The sequence below is a fragment of the Sphaerodactylus townsendi genome, linkage group LG01 (assembly GCF_021028975.2).
Source record: "Sphaerodactylus townsendi isolate TG3544 linkage group LG01, MPM_Stown_v2.3, whole genome shotgun sequence".
NCBI lineage: Eukaryota > Metazoa > Chordata > Lepidosauria > Squamata > Sphaerodactylidae > Sphaerodactylus > Sphaerodactylus townsendi.
This window is the reverse complement of record NC_059425.1, coordinates 103,512,666-103,532,820: the sequence shown is the minus strand read 5'-3', so window position 1 is coordinate 103,532,820 and position 20,155 is coordinate 103,512,666. Positions and strand designations below refer to the sequence as shown.

Sequence of the window (20,155 nt, the reverse complement as noted above, 5' to 3'; positions counted from 1 at the left end):
TAATCACTACACCATGTTAGCTCTCTGTGTATGCCTGTGGATACCTTTGGAATTATACTTCAGGAGGTGGAGCTGTCCATAAAGGAAATGAGGTTATGTATACTTCTATTAGCATTTTTTCAACATTTCAGGCTTAAGCTCTGTTTAATAGAATGCCATTTAAAATTAACACTATTTAAACATAGTAACACTATTTACAAATATTTTCTTGCATACAGATACTTACTTTCAGTAGTGCAGTGAAGAGCCTTGTGCAGTGTTGACAGCTGTTATCAAAACAATTTTTAAAATATCTGCACAGCTAATCAAATCTGCAATGGCCAAAGTGTGGCTTTGCATAGCAATTAAAACCATCTAAAATGGATTTCTGTGATAGTCCTGAGGCAGAACAGGCTTGCTTTGCCTGGCAGGCCCTATTCCACTCCCTAGTTTCTCCCAGGGGTTGCCAACTTTTCCTGGGGAGGGCTAGCTTTCTCTATGGGTAAACCGCTGACTGTTTGAGGAACTGCCTGCTGGGGAAGGTCAGGGCTTCCCAACTTCTTTTCCAACCATGAGGCCTAGCCTCAGTTTCCCACTTGTTCCCCTCTCCTGGGCTCCACAGGGAAGATTGGAGGTCCCGGAGGATAAGCTGTTTACCAGCTACCAGCCTTCCTCCCCCCTCCTATTTAGATAGCACATCCAAGACAGTGGACATTTGTGGTACAGAAAACTGTTCCCCACATCTAAGGTTTAACAAGTATTTATTAAAAATAAAATGGTCACAAGTATATTTTAGCACTGCACCAGATTGAGCAAGGAGACCGCATCACCCCATATGTCCCTGCACGGCCTCTCCGCTCAACGGAGGCCAATTTACTGGTGGTCCCTGGCCCCTCGATGATATGGCTGGCCTCCACACGGGCCAGGACCTTCACGGCCCTGGCCCCAGCCTGGTGGAACGCTCTTCCACCAGCTGTCTGGGCCCTGCGGGATCTTACTGAATTCCGCAGGGCCTGTAAGACATAATTGTTCCTCCGGGCCTTTGGAGGAACCAGCCGTTGATGGTGCCCCCCCTGCCCCCCCCCCGGCTTTTTACATCTGTGCCTTTTGCCATCTTGGGGTTTATCGTTCCTCCCTCCTGAAAGAGGATGTAAGAATGGAGCTTCTGGACGCCACTTCTGCTTATGGTAACTTGTTATTACGTTTAGTTTTATCTGTATCACTGCTTTTAATGGTTTTAGTTGTTTTATTCTATATATACTGGTCTGTTGTACACCGCCCAGAGCCCTTCGGGGATGGGGCGGTATAGAAATCGAAAGAATAAATTAATAAATTTCCAAAACAAAGGAGATATAAATGCAAATCCTGTGTCTCTCTCCCTAAACATACCCTGGCAGTTGTTGAAAATAGGGTAGGCCCTTGAAGCTTAGAAGGTTTCAATCCTCAAAGAGTTCTCATTACCTGGCAGGCTAAGTGAGCTCCCTGGATGAGCACATGGTTCAAATATGGCTGCTCTCTGCACAGCCCTGGCAAGAGGTCTGCTCCTTTCAGTGATCCAGCAGAAAGAGCAAGAGAAGAGTCCTTACCCCTCTCTTCCCAGAGTTTTATCAGTTCCCAGCCCCACCCTCTTTTGACCTGGTCAGGTTGGGTCAAGGTATCTTTTCCCCCTAGGGCAGGTAGCTCTTCCTGATGTCCTTCTGGAATTTCTAAGTCCGCTAAATCTATGATACCTGATTGGAGAAGGGGAGGAGGAAAAAAAAAGGGGGGGGAAGGAGCCATTTCTCCACAAGCCCAAATTGAGATTTCCCTTATATGAGCATAGCTCATGTATTTAGGAAATGCTAATAGGACAAATTCTTCAAGTAGCTAAAAGCACTCTGATTAATCATTAGGAGTAGTCTGGGATTAAAAGTTTGATAGTCATACACTGGATGTGGTGAAACTTCTCTCTGGGTCTATTTACTCACGTAGCTGGTCACATGTTCTTGCAGTCTGTAAGCATACATGCATTCTAAGCATTACTTATGGGGCTCCTGAGCTATAACATTTTGTTAAAGGCAGAAATCACTGGCATCATTTTGTGAATCATGGTTTGTTACTCTGAAATACTTATGGTAAGATAGCTCTTCAGCAAATAATCCAATTTGCTGTGACATCTAAATAGGGCAAACTGTGCTTTGAGAAAAGCAACATTTTCATCCCAATTGAACACTGAAACACGATTTCAAGGGGTGTGAATTCCATAAGGCTGACTGGGAAAAAAGAGCCCCAAATACTATTATTTTTCAACTATTTTTTGGCCAACTGTCCCCCCACCCCCAGCAGAATTTGATGGTAGATGGCAATCCTGACCCTGGAAAAACTTTAAAAAATAGTCTTTTTCAGAATTGGAATTGGAATTGCCAGCTGCAATCTGCAAAAAAAACAAAAAAACAAAACACACCACCAGCCTCTTTCAGCTGTGCTCTCACAGAGCATGCCTGGGTTCTGCAGGGCTTCTACACATATCAGTGGGTTCTGCTGTGCTAGCAAAAATGATCCCCCTGTCCTAAAGATTCCTTCAGTTGATTGCCCTTGGCTTTGAAGAAATTCTGTTTTGACAGTGATTCTGCTGGGCTTTCATGCCAGAGTGTGCCTGGGTTCTATTGGACATCTCCAGTGGCGTAACTAGGCAAACTGGAGCCCTGAGCAAAACCTGAGTTTGATGCCCTCCCAGGCGCGTGCCCGGTGCAACGCTCACCCCCCGGCCAGCTTGCAGCTACGCATAGTGGTGTATCTAGACAAACTGGAGTTTGGTGCCCCCCCCATGGGCAGCCGCCCTCCCCCACCGTGACCAAGCAATGATTTTTTTACACCAGGTCATTTCAAAGTCACCATCATAGAAAATGCCCAACTCACAAATCTGAACACAGCCATAGGCTGTGCCACACAGCAGAAATAATTTTTTTGAAAACTTTTTCAAAATGCTTTCAAATGTTTTATTACTGCTATAAAAACATATTATGGTGTTGTATCCAGTCCCCCCAATTGGGGGAAACAGCATCACTTTCAATGTTATTTAAACTGGGAACCCCAGATTCTCCCTTTAAGGTGGATTTAAAAGGAGAATCTGGGCTCCCTACTTTAAACAAGTGATGCTGGAATCCACCCCCAAACAGCATCATTTTCAATGGTGTTCCAACTAGGGAGCCCAGATTCTCCTTTTAAATCCACCTTAAAGGGAGGATCTGGGCTTCCCAGTTTAAACAACATTGAAAGTGATGCTATTTTGGGGTGGATTCTCCCCCACCCTGAAACAGCATCACTTTCAATGTTTAAACTGGGGACCTCAAATTCTCCCTTTAAATCCATGCCAAAGGGGGGGGGATTCAAAAGGAAAATATGGGGAAATTTAGAGGGTGCCTGCTGTCAGGGGAGCAATTGTTAAGCTAGCAGCACCAAACTTTCAGGGTATCTTTAGGAGATTCTCCTAATGATACCACCCAGGTTTGGTGGACCAAACTTCACAAAACATGGGTGGTATCAGTAAGAGACACTCCTGATGATACCTCCCAGGTTTGGTGAGGTTTGGTTCAGGGGGTCCAAAGTTATCAAAGGTGTAGCCCCCATCTCCTATTAGCTCCTATTGGAAACAATGGGGGATGGGGCACCCCCTTTGGAAGTCCATAACTTTGGACTCCCTGAACCAAACCTCACCAAACCTGGGGGATAGCATCAGGAGAGTCTCCCAAAACATCCCTGAAATGTTGGTGATGCTAGCCTAAAAACTGAGCCCCCTGTGGCCAAAAACGGAAAACCCACTAAAATACCAAAAAAATTACAAATGAACCCTGCATTTTTGGTGCCCACCACAAGGGGGCGCCCAGGGCAACTGCCCACTTTGCCCAATGGGCATTACGCCCCTGGACATCTGCACATTCCATTTAGTTCATCTGGGCTAGCAAAAGTGCCATGCATTTTGAGTTTCCATGGGAGAGATTCTCTGGGTTGGCATAGGTTTTCCTGGGCTTGCACTTCCTAAATTGGCCTTGGTTCTGGCAGGCTTCTGCACATTGCAGTGGGTTTTGCTGGCCTTGCAAAATTGGCTCTCCTGTGTTTAGGATTGCTGTGCTGGGATTTGATGGATTGCCCTTAGTTGCGAAAAAGAACAAAAAATCCCTCAGAAGACTGGCATTCAGTGGTTTGACAATGGTTATACAAAGATGGAGTTCACACGTATTGAGAGGGGCAGTTTATAAGGTAGTGACATGTTCCTGATCTTCCAAACTATGGAAATGTTGCATTCGAAAAAGATTGTTGTCTGGATATGATATTCACCTTGTTTCTTGCTAAAAGTATCAAATTTGGCTAGTTCAGAGTGCGCTTCTTGCCAAATCATATAGTACTTACATTCTGCAAAATAACTAAAGATAATAAACTCTGATTCTAAACTAATTAGTTGTAAGTCTTGCTGTTTTTAGTAATAGTTGGTTATTTAAAAGTGTGCTTTGGGCACTAGCTATTGGCTGTAACTTTCAGGAGAAGTTTGCATATCTCTTTAAACAGCTATCTACAAATATACAGCTATCATGTCTAACAAAAAAAGAATTCTCAGGTTGGAATAAGCTTAAATGAAGGAGAAAAATGCAAAAACTGTTTGAAAAGAAATAATCTCTTCAGTAACAAGGTAGGGTGGCTGGGAGGGCCTTTATTCAGGTCAGGTGAAAGGTCAGCTGCCGAAGAATTATGAACTTCAATGGAGCCCCTTCTAAGCTCATACATTCCTTCACTGCATATTTGTGTGGTATTTGTCTTTGTCAGAACTTGTGAAAGTTAAAAGTTAATGTGTTTCTATATGAGCTCATGCCTTGCAGTGTGTCATACTTTGTAATGGTGTATTTTTTAGAAAAGGTATTGTAGAAAATTGAACTTCTACAATGTCACCAGCAGCTAATGTTATCAGCCCTATTTTAAAACCTGCAGAGAGAATGTGGATGTTAACATTCTACATATAGTTGCATACTTGATTTTAATGCAGTTAAAGTAGTACAAGTAGGAATCTTTTTATGGGAGCTAGGAGAAGGGCCATGTTTCCAGCTTTGGAGGTCATTCAGTGTTCATTCCCAGCCACCTTTAAAATCTCAAGTCATTGGGCTGGGAAGGAAGCCACTGAGAGCCCCAAGAAACAAATGTACAGTTCAGAATAGACTCAAGCAGCTTTAAAACAAACTTGGTGCTAAACAAGTTATTCCATACTTCTAAAATAAGAAAGAAGTAATTTTACTTCCCGCTTGTCTTGAACCAGCCTTGACCAGGAGTTTTTGAGGACTCCTCTGATGAACAGTCAGCAGGCAGATCTGGCTCCTGACTACAGCCAGTTGCAGAAGTAATATGGGGAGAAGGAACCACACTGGGGCCAGAGGTGAACTCACAGCTGGAAACCAGCATAGTGATTCCCTCAGCCCTTCAGCTCTGAGCCTGCTGTAGAAAGTCAGATGCCAGCCTGCTCACCTCCTTCATCACCAGAGCCCCACAAGCAGCATAGTAGGATAACATGCAGGACCCTACAGGACAGAAGACAAAGCATGCACCTGGCGGTCCAGTATAGGCCCTGCATAGCAGTGAGGATGAATATTTGCAGGAGCGGGTCCGAGCCAGCCAGCAGATGTACAGCATTACAGGCCCTTGGAGTGAGATTGTCTTTATGGGCAGCTAGAAGAGGCATAGCTCTGTGGAAGCAACACTCAGAATTACTGCTGACCTTGTGGCTCCTGCTTTGAATTGCCTGCTGTTTCTGTCTTGACCTTGGCCTGAATCTTTGGACTTGTGATTTTGGTTTACTCTTGGATTTGTTGCTGTGAGTTTGGAAATTTTTGTGCTTAACTTTTGGAATGGAACTTTGACCTTGGAAACTGGACTCTGTGTGTGTGTGTGTGCGTGCGCAAGTGTGTACTGGGGAACCACGACACTGCTTGTGACTTTTTTAAAATATAGAAACATCTAAATGTGGCAACTTGAAGCATATTGTGCCTCTTGGAATATTTTGTTGTGCTTTTGCATTTTCACATCAGGACACCATTGCAGTTAGCAGAATGTATCATAAAAGTTTATTCTCTGTTAATTTAATGACTTTTAAAAATCAAACACATCTGATTTGGTGGGATAATTCAAGTTTAGTTTAACATATTTTAATAGGCTGGTCTAATTTTTATTACTTTACTACCTTAAGTAGTTTAGTAATTGATTATAAGCTATGATACTTATTGCAGATAAAATAGAGGAAAATTGTTTCATTTCATTTGTGAATTGCCTATTTTTGCATTTCAACTTTTGCAGGCTGGCCTTTCTTGTTGGAAGTCACCATGTGCATCCTGATGTATCTTTCCTTAACTGTTCACAAGTTGACACTTGGTAAATGCAGATAAGAGTTTGGAAAGAGCATATAATATATCTGTACAAGCAGTTATAAAATGTGAGCAGATCAGTCTGTTATATAATCATCCTAATGGAATCAAGTTGTAATTGTGTTAGGGAGGAAGGAGATGAGTCATGTTCAAGTGTTCAGTTTGCACTGCATTTAAAATAATAATGGATTTCGTTTTATCTGTTCATTTTAAAAGGCGTTGGTGGGAAAAGAATCGAAATCTTTTTCTCAACATTTTGGTGTATAATAGTTTGTGGCTACAGAATTTTAAATAGTGAACTACTCAAAATGTAAGTGAGCTAATAAAATGTTGATCATCAACCTTTGATAAGGAGTAGATGTACTAAAACAAATTTTCATGTGACTGCTGAAAAAAAAACAGTGACTGAAGTTTGTCATAAAGAACCCGTTAAGTTGGCGGAAGGCTGAGCAGACGATTGTTGAGGGCTGTCATGGTCAGAATCAACTGGCTGTTGTGGGTTTTCTGGTCTGTTTGGCTGTGGTCTGGTGGTCTTAGTTCCTTAGTTCACCTTCATCTATGGCTGACATCTTCAGATGCATAAGATGTGTTTCTTTCCATGGCACATCTGAAGATGCTAGCTACAGATGTAGGTGAAACATTAGGAGCTAAAACCACCAGACCAGGACCACACAGCACATAACAGCCAGCCGACCAGTTTGGATGTACTCGTCTGCCTTTTATTTGAGATTCTGTCTTCCAGAATTCAGTTGCTATGTAATCAACATTTAAAATATTGCCGTGGATATGCAATGGTTCCCAGACATTTTGAAGCGGAATCCATTTCCAGACTTATTTTGACTTTCAGGTTACACTTTCAAAGTAACTCCATGCTATATTTTCATCCTGAGCATGACATGAAATTCAAGGATGTCGCTTTTGTTAATACCAAACCACTTTCTTTTTTTGTTTTTACTTAAAAAACATAGGCCCCTTCCGCACACGCAAAATAATGCGTTTTCAAACCACTTTCACAACTGTTTGCAAGTGGATTTTGCTATTCCGCACAGCTTCAAAGAGCACTGAAAGCAGTTTGAAAGTGCATTATTCTGCATGTGCGGAATGAGTCCTAGATTTGTTGAGCAACAGACTATATTTTATGGACATTTTTCAAATTACGTAGAAGCAAGCCTAAATTAGTCATCCAGCCTTGCAGAAACTCCTCCTCAAGTTTATTCCACCAACCCCCTACTAAACTTAATTTGCACAGTAGTCATGGTCTTTTGTTGGGGCTTGATCCACAATTTAAGAACCACTGGTACAATACATCAGATTTTGAGCTCCTTTTCTAAGGATGCACATTATTTCTTGGCAGGAGAAGTGGTCACCATTTTTACCTCAGATCTTTTTTTCCCAGATTTGCACAGATGACATCTCTTTTTATGCAGATTCTGTACGGCAGCAATCCTGGCTAGCATTCTTTCTATCAGGATTATCCTTGCCAGATTTCAGACTGATGGCTTAAAAAAACTGAGACTAAATGAACCTGGGAAAGTATATAGCTCCCTGGGGTTGTTAGTGTGCATGAAAAAATCAGGTTGTATGTTTGACCTTCACTTGTGGAAGATGTTTACAATTTTGTGTCTCGACTCTTCTCTCAGACCAAATGTTTTATTTTTAGAAATTCCTTGTTTACTGCAAAAAGGTGGAACTTGGGTTTCATTTCTTGCTGTAGAAACTGGGAGAAGGGCCTAGCTTTACTAACAGCTTCAAGAAATGTTAGGTACAGTTAATTCTTTTGATATGTTTTACTGTGAAAAAGAATATTCTCTGTACAAGAACAGACCAATCAAATTTTCAAATATTATCATGCCATAATTAGAAACCAAGTATGTATTGATTTCCAAGATCTTAAAAGAACACACAAAACTACAGCTTTTTATAGCCACATCTGAGATGGCTTAAAGAGAAGGGCTGGGCTGGAAAGAAGATTCCGTTGAGTGCCCATGTTGCATTTAAATAGAGGAATGTGGAATGTGAATTGCATTGCAACAAAGTTAATTAAAGACTCCTTTTTCTTTGTCTGGATAGGAATGTCCTTCTGTTTAACAAAATCTGTGTTGATGGACAGCTAGTTTTTATTAAAAGGGGATTGGCATCATCAGAGACAGCAATATGAGCTAACAAATACAGGTAGTGTTTTGTTAAAGGATTTCACGGCCAGAATCAACTGGCTGTTGTGGGTTTTATTATTCTATCTGTCTATCTCTCTCCAGTATATCTAGTAGGAATCAATATAATGGGAACAGAAAGGGAAAACCAGGGGAACAGTGAAAAAATTAGTTGAAGAGCAGCGATCATGGTGTAGAGGTAAAGAGCAGCAGACTTTAATCTGGAGAACTAGGTTTGATTCTCCACTCCTCAACGTGAAGCCTACTGGGTGACCTTGGACTAGTTACAGTTCTCCCAGATCTCTCACAGCCCCATCTGTCTCACAAGGTGTCTGTTTTGGGGAGAGGAAAGGAAGGCTATAGTAAGCTGCTTTTGAGTGTCCTAAAGGCACAGAAAAGTGGGGTATTAAAACAAACTCTTCCTCTTCTTCCTGTTCTCCTGTCTCTCCACTTCTTCTTCCTCTTCTTCCTCCTCCTCTTCTTCTCCCCATCCTCCTGTTCCTTCTCCTACTACTAGTACTCCCACCACCACCACCAAGTTGGCAGTCTCCACTTTAGTAGAGTAAATTAGCTGGAGACAGAGAGAATGGGGGTAAAAGGGATTGATAACTTATGTGTACCAGGATAGTCCTGGATGAAAACTCGCAAAAGAGCAGTTAGGTAGGTAATTAAAATTAAAGAATAAAAATAGTAAAACAACAGATATATTTTTAGCAAGGAATATATACACACAAAGCATACAAGAGCTGACTAAGAGGAAAAGGAGGAAGTTGGATAGGGTTTCAGGGATTGGTCTTGAAGGGGCATCCAGGGAATGCAGTGCCAGAGAGGAAAGCAAAGGAAAGAGCTCATATGCAAATGGGATAAGGGTATGGTTCCAGAAACACACATGCAAACTATGAATAGCCAAAGGATCAATATTTATACCTCAAAATGGACCCTGTGGTGGTATGAGGAAAGCTGACAGGAAAGCTAGAGACAAGGCTTGATTGTTTTTCTAGAGTTTGAACAGCAAGATACAAGAGGCTTGATGAGTTGTCAGGACCCAAAAATACTGCCTGGATTGATCTATTGAATATTAATTGATTGCTGGGATGGGTGCAGATAGAGAAAGTAGTGGTCTGGTTGGAATGCTGATTGAATCACCTCAGAGAGACATAATGGGAATTAGTTAATTCTGTTGTCCAGGCAGGCACACCTTAGGGCCAAAGGAAAAGTTCAGCGGTCAACTACCTTCCTGCCCAGGCTTGACATTCAACATAGATGCCAAAATTCTCTGTGGGGTATCTATTTTGTGGGAAGCAGTGTCTTGCTCTTTTGTCAATATTTGGTCCCCATCCTTTTAGTGGAAGGAGGGGTCTGACTGCTTACAACCCTGAGCACTGACACTGTGCCTTCACACTCAGTAAAATTAATTTCCTATTATATATAGTTAGAATTGTAATTTAACAGATGACTTTTTGAAAGTACTTGCCTGACTGAAAGTAGAACTTATTCATTTATTTATAGCCCTCCTTTGACATGTTACATGATACAATATAAAACAATGCAGTCAAATAGCATGCTTGCATGAAAGAGATACCAACAAACAGCGCAATAAGACGATAATTACAAAAATTTGGAACAATGCAAAAAAGTATCAGACATGGTATGTCTAACAATGCAGACAACAGCACTGCAGAATTAGAACAAAATGTAGTAAGAGATATAATTTCTGCAAACTGCAGAGCTGAATTATTTAAGAGGGCTTTTCTTCCCAGGCAATAGAATTGCATGGTACTAAATGAATCACGAATTGGAAAGATTATTATGACTGTGTTTAGCTTGCTGAAATTAGGTTCTTGCTATGGAATTTAGCATCATTTAATATATTGCATTAATACTTATGCTTTGCTTCAGTTTTGCTTTTTCGCTTCTATTTGGTTGTACAAGTCTAACCCTACTCACTGTTTACTGAACACCCCATCTGTTGATTGTATTGATTTACTTTGTGTAATCCTCCTTGAGTCCAAGTGAGAAAGGTGAACTATAAATGATAGCTGTGTTTAAATATTTGAAGGGATGTCATGTCGTAGGGAAGCAAGCTTGTTTTCTGCTGCCTCAGAGACTAGGACACAGAGTAATGGATTCAAGGTGCAGGAAAAGAGATTCCACCTAATCATTAGGAAGAACTTTCTGACTGTCAGGGCTGTTCGACAGTGAAATTCACTGCCTTGGAGTGTGGTGGAGTCTCCTTCTTTGGAGGTTTTTAAACAGAAGCTGGATGAACATATGTCAGGAATGCTTTGATTGTGTGTTCCTGCATGGCAGATGGTTGGGCTTGATGGCCCTTGGGGTCTCTTCCAACTTGATGATTCTATGATTCTATGAAATAATGTAAATACAAATAAATAAATTTTAGAGAAGAAACAACAAGATACAGGTTGAAAAGCCATTCTGTTGTATTTTCTACATGATGTGTTGACTGTGTTGACTTAGTTGAAGATATTATATGCCATAATTTTGGGTTTCAAAAGGCAATATAATCCATTTATAGTATTCTAAAGGCTAAGAATTTAGAGAACCTGATTGAACTATCATAACTTATCTTCAGGATGGTATGTGTGTTAGAGCAATTTTATAAATTGTTTAGGATTTTTTGTTGTTGCTCCAATAGACTAATAAAACTCTAGAATCACTGGGAAGCATTTTTTAAACCATTTAAAAAAGCAGCCAGTTGCAAACTATTTCTGATTATCCTTTGCCTTGAAAACTTTGTGAGGGGTTGCCATAGATTGGGTGTGACTTCGTGGCACTTAATCATTGGCTACGCCCATCTGAATGCACTATTTATCATAAAATTGTGTCGTTTAGGGATAGGGATAATATTCAAACCAGGGAATAATCATCACCATTAAAATCACTGATTTCAAATCCCAGTGAACTGTTGTCATTGTTAAATCATTCCCTCTACACCTTAGGAAAAAGATGACTCAAAACAACTTCCAGAAAAAGGATCATGATAAAAGTGGTCCCAAAAGAGCTGGAAAAAAAATCGAGGGCGGTGGGGGTAACTCAGTGAAGACTAGTGATGGAAAAAATCATGCAGAAATTGGGATAAGCAAAAGCAGTACAGGGACAGAACTGACAAAAAAACCCCATGCATAAAACCTCTCAGTTAAGGTAGCTGTCTATAGGATCACTTATAGGTGAGCAAATCAAAGCCACACTCTTTTATCACCTGTTCCTGATGAACCTCACTGTCTTATACATTCTTCATGGAAGCTATTTAAGGGAAAAGGAAATAGACCAGTTAAAGGCTTTTGTGAGTCAAAGCTCCCTTCGTCAGATACAAAAGTAGCTTGAATCCTTCTTCTGTTCTTACAGCAAGGTAGCTTGGGCTGAGATTGTGTGACAGGCCCAAGATTACCCCACAAACTTCTATGATAGGCTGGAGGTTCAAACTTGTATTTCAGGTCATATGACACTCTAACCCCTAAACAACGCTACAGTGACTGGCTAGTTTCTTCTTCCAAGCACAATAGGAAACAGCCTCTCCTTTAGAAATATTCTTTTTCATCTTGGCCCAGGATAAGCTATCATTGCCTTCTCAGTACTCCGTGATTTTGATGTTATATTATTTATCACAGATCTGGCTTTATTTACCAATCCAGTCTTCTAGGCCTTCAATGTTTGTACTTTCAGGGTGTTTAAAATTGCTGTAAAATGTCATATAGTTGTACTTAATGTTTGTACTTTTCCATTAGAGTTGTAACAATTTGCAGTGATGTAAGTATGTGGAGCAGAGTCTACAGTATGTACTTTTGCAAGCTATGTTAAAAGTACAGTTTGAAGTGGAAGGGTATTTATTAAATGAAACTAGAAAGTGAATGCATGACAGATTTCCAGATAAAACCAACAGTTTCAATATGGAATAAAGTGATGAAATATATCTTGTTTCTGCAAAGATTCATTTTCTGTGACAAAATGTATTCTATGTTTGCCACAAGACCTTTGTTTATTCTTGTCTAGGAAACCTGCCTAAACCACACTTTCAGTTCTAATCCTGCTTTGGCAAAGGAGTTAGGATGTAATCTGACAATTATAGTATTGTCTAGTAATTCTCTAATACAAATGAGTTCTTGCTCATCCATGTTTTTTGATCAGTATGAACTAATTCAACAGGATTGTCATGAGTCAGTTCACCTACCAATCTATTTTTCAACAATGGGATTTAAATACTAATTTAAAAATATTTAATCAAAAGATTTAATTAAAAATCCACACAGCTTCGTATATGGCACAGTATCTAGCCTCTCCTTGTCCTGGACATTTTTGATAACATTTATTTATATTTATATTTTTTAAAACTGTGTTCTGGAAAAAATGCTGAGCATGTGGGTTTTCACTTGATTTGCAAACCAAATGTTTATTAAAGTCAAGTAATAATGTGGTCCTTTTGATGGCTAGTAGAAAATACCTCAACGAAACAAAAACTGGGTAAGCCAAAGAGTTGTTATCTAGACCAAAAAAGCTAGGCACTAAGTGAACAGCTGCTGGGGAGCATTCGCAGAAATGAAGCATTAGTGCAGAAAAGTCCCTGTGTTCACTGATCCCCTGTTGCATCTTCTGAGGGTAGGCAGTGCATAGGGAAGGACCTCTGAGGTAGGTCTGGATTGGCTCTGCAGTCTGGAATGATAGAGGAGGTGACCCTCCCTTGAGTTAACTGTAGGCAGCAGAGAGTGGGGAAAAAGTGTTCATGAACCCTCTGAGGAAGACATAAAAAACCTCCCAGCAGTGTTCTTGAAAGCAAACCGAAGGGCAGGCAGTCACTGTTTCTTTCTGGTCTTGCGCCTTCCCTCCTAAGGCCTTTGGCCGGGAAAAGAGGTCTCTCTTGGCTCTTTCCCCACGGTTGGAACTGGCTGCAGAATCCTTCCAGTATATAAATTGGGGAAGAGTGTGTGTGATGCTGTTGTTGCTGAGTCCCACTTCCTTCTCCTCCTCTTTTTTTCTGCCTGCACAGTCCACTGAATTTTCTCTCTGGGGGTGTGCTCAGTGGAGGTGGTTGTTCCTTTCTTGGAAACAAGTCCTTGGGCACTTATCTGAGTTCAGGGATAAAGACTCCAATGACTTCCCTGAAATTTTGATTTTTGCATAAGGGTAGATCACGTGGATTATAATATACTGCTGTGAATCATGCTTCTATTATTTTTGGCAGCTTCATTTAATGTTAATAAAATTACATACATGAATAATTACTATAATGTATGGGTATTTCTTAATATTTATGTAAATGTTTGTAACAAAATGTCCATATAGTGATAAAAATGTGTGTGTAATATTTACTCATGTCTTGTGGCACTCAAACACTGAAGTTTATTCTGTGTGGCTCTTATGTTAAACAAATTTGGCCACCTGTGTAATAATCCAAATAAAAATCAAGTATAAATAATCTAAATAAAATAAAATTAAAAATTAAAAATTATAACCAAAGTGAGCAATCTTACATATGGCTGTTTCCTAGGGGTGTACCGCCCATGGGGATATGTGGGGTCACATGTCCCTGAGCAGAGGCCATTCAGTCACACTCGTCCTCCCCTCCCCACACTCCAAGTCACCAGCCAGTCCCACGCAGGGCAAAGAGGCTGGGAGGCCACTGCTTTCAGGTCCAGCCCTTGTTCGCCAACTGGCCACACTTCCTCCTGCCCTGGCAGCAGAAGCAGTGCAGCTTGAGGCATCCTTGGGAGGGGGCAAAGGCCAGGCCCGTGAGAAGGGGGCCCAGCTGCCCCATCCGTCACTGCAAGCTGTGGGCTCCGGATAGCTCGGGAATGGCGGTGACCTGCTGTGCTTAGCCCAGGCACCGCAGCACAGCGTCACCAAAGCTGTCCAGTCCAGACGACCCTGCAGCACCTGGGCTGGGCCTGGCAGGCCACTGCCACCCCTGAGCTGTCCAGAGCCTGTCCTTTGCCTCCTGCTGAGACCCAGAGGCGTATCTGGGGGAAATGGCGCCAGAGAAAACTCACTCTCCGGGTGCCCCCCCCCCCACGCATGGGCCGCACCCACACAACTCCAATAGAGAGCGGAGGGCCAGCCTGGCAGTAGCCTCCTCACTTCCATCAGAGGCCGGGCGGCGGGCGAGGGCTGGACCTGTGCTGCGGTGGCCTCCCAGGTATCCTGACCTCTTTGCCCTGTGTGGGATTGGCTGGTGGCTTGGAATGGGGGGTGGGGGGAGGAGGAAAGCAGACAAGGTACCGAACACCACCAGCAGCGCTGTCCAGCCCGGGCTGCCTGACGCCGACTCTGGCTCCATGGTGGCCCCACTGGCCAACTTTCCCTGGGGCGCATTGCTGCAACACCCCAGCCTCACAGCAGCAGGTACCTGCCAACTACATGGCGGCCGGGACACTTCTGTGAGAAGGTGGGGGAGGGCGTCCACCCATGGGAGGGGTGTGTGTGGAAAACTCAGCTCTTGCCCTGGGCTCCATTCTTTGTCGATATGCCGCTGCTGTTTCCACACAAGGATGTGAAGAAGCACCCTTGTAGAAGCAGCAGCAAGAGGTGTGGGAATGGATGGGAAGGGTGTCTGCATACCCATGATATTTGCTGCTACCCACATTAGGCCCTTTTGGCCTGGCAACTTGCCCCTCCCAGCTTAGCCACAGTTCAAAGCTGCTTGAAGCATAAAATAGCCTATTAAAGGTCTAAATGTGCATGCAGTAGGAAATGCAGAGGTCTGTGTTGCCTTCTTGAAGGCAGGGTTTAGCCCTGCCTCCTCTCTGTATTACCTACAGGCAAAGTCACCAAGGGCGGCTGCCCACATCCATTCTATTGTGCATTTTTTTTGCTGCTGGTAGCAGGATCAGCCCTTTCTGCAGGCCAACCAGACTGAAATTGGCAGGTTTTCCAGATGAAACTGGGAATCAAGTAGCATTTTTGTCTCAGTTCTCGTTGCCACCCAGACTTCAAAGCTGTTTCTCATTTGTGGTAACCAAGTCAGTATGCATGAACACTGGTGCTCCTAAGGAACTGCATGTCCTATTTTGTTTGTTTTGTTTTTGACTATACAACAAAAGGTTTTTTGGGACACGCCAGTGTAAACAGTCATCCTTTGCCTATATGTGTAGATCTGGCCTTACTTCAGTACATTTGTGTTCCACTATACTACAGTGGCAGGGGGAAAAGCCCCCTGGCACTGTTTTGTAGACAATGGCATATTTTACAAGGTTTTCTCACTATATCTAGGAGTGGAAAACTACCTTCAGTTATAGTTTCACTTTTATAGTGTAATGCGATGGCATCACATTTAAACACGGAGAACACACTTTTCTCAAGTCTTTGGTCACCACTGGAACCATGCCATGGACTCCTTGCCTTTCAGATGGTAGAACAGAATTTATGAGCCCACCCCATGAGAATTAATCAAGCAGGGAATTCCATTCTGGGGTTAATTGGTTCAGCTGACAGCTAATCCATGGAGGTTAATGAAAGCTTAATTAGAACATAGTCCATTTTTCCTAGATCTGTTACTCTTTTATTAGTGTCAAAGAAACTACAGTAATATAGGGCGGCATCTGTAGTGGAGATGCTCATGTCAGATGATTGTTTCAAATTTTTCTGTTGCCCCCCATAAAACATATTTTGGGTGGGAGTTAGGTTCATCATAATTTCTCAAGCATATTGTAGTATTATACTGATTGAATCTTTTGAACACTGCATGCCACATAGCTATTTAAAGGCCGAAGGCTATGCACGGGCGACTAGACTATTGAGCTTCTATAAAACTATGAAATGGGAAAATAATTTTGCTAGTATTTAGTCTTATGAAATTTTGTCTCAGGCAACTGATAATATGAGGTATTTGCAGTTAGTTATGCAGTTCACTTGTTCAAGCAAGGCTTGTTCAAGGTTGGCTTCATGATGAAGCATATTCTATTCACTAACAAACATAACAACACAATAGTGCATACAATAGAATACAGTATTCAACAAAACCATTTGCTAAGTAAAACATAACTGCAGATTCAGTTACACACATTCGAATATATAACAACTAGTAGTAAATCCCTTTGTATGAAGAAACTCTTGGTGAGTTAAGGTGCTCACTGAGGGGGGCAACCTCTCCTGCTTTTCTTCTTCCCTTGTCCGGTGTTTGATATGTTGCTCTCCCTCTCTGCCTGCCTCTTTCTCTTTCTTTTGTTTACACGTATACACACTCCCATCCCCAGATCCTCTCTGTCAGTCCCTATCTCAGCCCCCTTTTTTTGCCTCTTTCCCTGTTTTCTGGTATTAGGGGTTTGCTTCTTTGTCCCCTGTTCTGTTAAAGTACTGGGAGAGCAGTACCAAGCTCAGATTAAGGGATTGGAACCCTGCCCCACACCCAAATTTGAAGGGAGGAGGAGACATAGCAGCTGTTCTTTCGAAATGGTTTTTAAAAGCAACACCTGAAAAACATCGGTGAGAATCCCCATCCTCTCCCCGGGTGAGTTGGTAGGGCAGTGGGAAAGGAGTTGGAAAATCCCATTTTACCCCCCCCCCCAATATAGGCTTCAAAACAGGGTCAACAAAATAAACCATGAAGAAAGCCATGTGGCTCTATGCTTGGTGCCAAAGTCAATGTCTTGCAGTTCCAAAGACAGGGGCAGAGGAGTCCTGGAGGTGGGGTTTTTGGGCTCCCCTCACTCCTCTCCTGAAAGGGCCTCATACTTTCCTGCTTTTCAGTGCCTTTGGTTTGATAAATTTCTTCACCTTCTCGGTGCTGGGGGAAGCCACTTTCTCCCGCCAGCGACACAGTTCTTGTGTGGCTTTTTCGGGCTTCTTCCTGGCCTTGTGAGAAGTAGAAGCAGCCACTGCTGCTTTCTTTAGGGTCTGGGCATGGGAGGTGCTACTGGCACTCCTTCCACTGCCCCCTTCTAGTTTTATCCTGTAACCACCACATTCTTCTGAACCTGAGAAAAGGCAGAAATAAAAATTCCCAAAAATAGGATACCCCCAAATGTTGATTTTTTGGGCATTTTGGGGCCTTTTTGGTGTGCCACTTAAAAAAAAAGCCCTCTCCCCCCTTTCTTCCCTGCAGCCTGGCCAGGTCCAGTGATGAACTGTGTGTGCCACCTCCGAAATCCACATAGACTTTGGAGACTAACTCTGCAGTTCAGTGCTGACCTAGGGCAGGCAGATCCAGCTGTAAACTGTGGACTCAGCCTTTGGAGGTCATGTGACCTTCTGAGGTGGAGGAAGCTGTTTAAAGCTGGACCTAGCCAGGTTCAGCCTGCAGTTCAGTGCTGGGCTCAGCCTGGACAGGATCAGCATTCAACTCTGCTTTCCTCCAGACTCCACATGGATCTTTCAAGAAGCAGGTGGTGCGGGTTCTTTTCTTACTTCCTGTTGCCTCCTAGATCCTTGTGGAGGCAGATTAGGTTTTAATAAACTTGAATTTTTTGGAAAATATAGTATTGACCTTTTCAAAAGTTTCTGGATCTAATAAACTCAAACCCCAAAAGTACAGTTATTTCCCCCCCACTGCTGATATTTAATAGTAAGAAACACAATAAGTAAAACAAGTAAATACTAAAGCAGATTTAACATAACTAACTACTAAGTGAAACATAACTGCAGGTTCAGTTAGTTTTATTCAAATATATATAAGCCTGTGAGCATAAAATGAATAAATTGGTTCATATAATTTGGCATCTGAAAAATGTTTGAATTTACAGGAAGCCTCTAGTTTTAATGGATATTCAAAATGATGTGGGATTTTGAAAAGATATTATAGTACAACTGGGGATATAGAAACTTTGGTGAGTGTATGAAGGAGTCCCAGTGGTCATAGATGAAATTTAGTGACATAAAACTTTCTCCTTTATCTGTGTTACATATAACACTTCTGCCTCTGCACAGTTATTCAGTTACCAAACTGCATTGTGTATGCTTCCTTCTTTCTACTCTGACCTTTTCTTTTTGTAGAGTTAAATTTATTATTGTACTCCAAAGGTACTTAGTAACTTGGGCAGAATGAAAAAAAAAGGCAGTTTTTAATAATTCTCATGAGAGAATTCATTTTTTTTGGTTGGAAAAATATTTTAATACAAGCAGAGGCATGCATATTGCCTACTTTTCTACCCTACTTCTTCTGTTATATCTACTTATAGTATTTGTTCATATAAATACACAGTGTTTATTAACTGCATGTCAGAGTTACTGTAATAATTATAAACTTGAAGAAGTTTATTTGCTGTTTTGAGTGTAGATTTTCAAAAATTGAATTCTTTTTATGTGTGTAGAGTGACATCCAGTTTTTCTCTTTGAGCATTATAAATAAAAATATGGCAGTTTTTTGAATGGAATATATTTCATAGCTAGTACATATAATGAAGACAGCTGACACGAAGAAAATAGAATATTCTGAAATCTGGTGTGAGGAGAATTTTATAGATACCTTGGACCACCAAAAAGAGAAATAAGCAAGTTCTAGATCAAATCAAGCCTGAACTGGCCCGGGATGCTAAAACAGCTAAATTGAGGCTATTGAACGTTGGTCATATTATGAGAAGGCAAGAGTCACTGGAATAGACAATAATAATAGAAAAGGTTGAAAGCAATAGAAAAAGAGGAAGACCCAGCGTAAGATGGACTCAATTTACGAAGCCATGGCCCTCATTTTGCAGGACCTGAGGACGGCTGTTAACAGTGAGGTCAAAAGCAACTTGACGTTATTGACACCCACGAATATATTGTGTAAAAAAGAAGTTTATTTCTTTTGTTTGAATTTTTTTCTGATAAGCATGCATGATTTCATTACTGTTCGGGCTCCCTTCTAGCTGGAGCATGATAAGGAGGAGTTTAAGTTGTGTTGTATGATTGACTGCAAATTGTTGGTGACAGTACTAAAAGGAACAGAAAGCTCCACAGGAACCTAGTTTGTGTAACTGGTGAAAGAGAAAACAGAATTTCTCCAGTCAAATTGTCATCCCCCTTCCTTCAACTTAAGCTCAATTTTGTTAGAATTCAGATGACAATTACATATTGCCCATGCTGAGTCCAACAACATGTGGAGACGGAGTATTAGTGTTGTAGTGACTGGAGTATCAATCTGTAATCTGAGCATCTCCACTGCCATGGCAGTTTTCTGGGGGCCCAGTTAAATATTTTCAGACAGACTTACCTCACGGGGTTGTTGTAAGGATGGAATGGAGAAGAGGAGAATATTGTAAGCCAGTTAGGGTTCCCATTGGGTAGTAAGGTAGGATATAAATAAACAGTACATTAGTAAGGTGTATTATTATTCATTGAGAGAAGACGGCATACATGATTGCACAGACCAGTGTTCTCAGGTGGGAACTGTATTGGCCTGCAGTAGAAGACCACGATTAGAGTTCAGCAGTATCTTACGGATCAAGTTTTCTGGAATATAGTTAAGACACTGAATCTGTGTTGCTGCATTTCAGTAATGTTTTAGGCTATGGTCTGGAAAAAAGTATAAATGTCTAGATATGCTTGACTTGACTAGTCAATCTCAGCAAACTCTCATTTTTCAGATTTCTGGCATCTGGTTTTATGAAGAAAACATGGACTAACTTGATCAGTTAAAAATGCCTTTTTCTAGTCAAGGATACCTATTCAAACTTTCCTTCATCATTCTGCAATGGTGGGAAATAATGCCTGATATGT

The 20,155-nt window shown here is 41.6% G+C and overlaps 1 protein-coding gene across 4 annotated transcripts in view; it reads left to right on the top strand.

The window, feature by feature from the left end:
* The window catches only part of UTRN (utrophin), a 438,418-nt gene that overhangs the window by 29,904 nt on the left and 388,359 nt on the right, over nt 1-20,155 (top strand). The window lies entirely within an intron of this gene.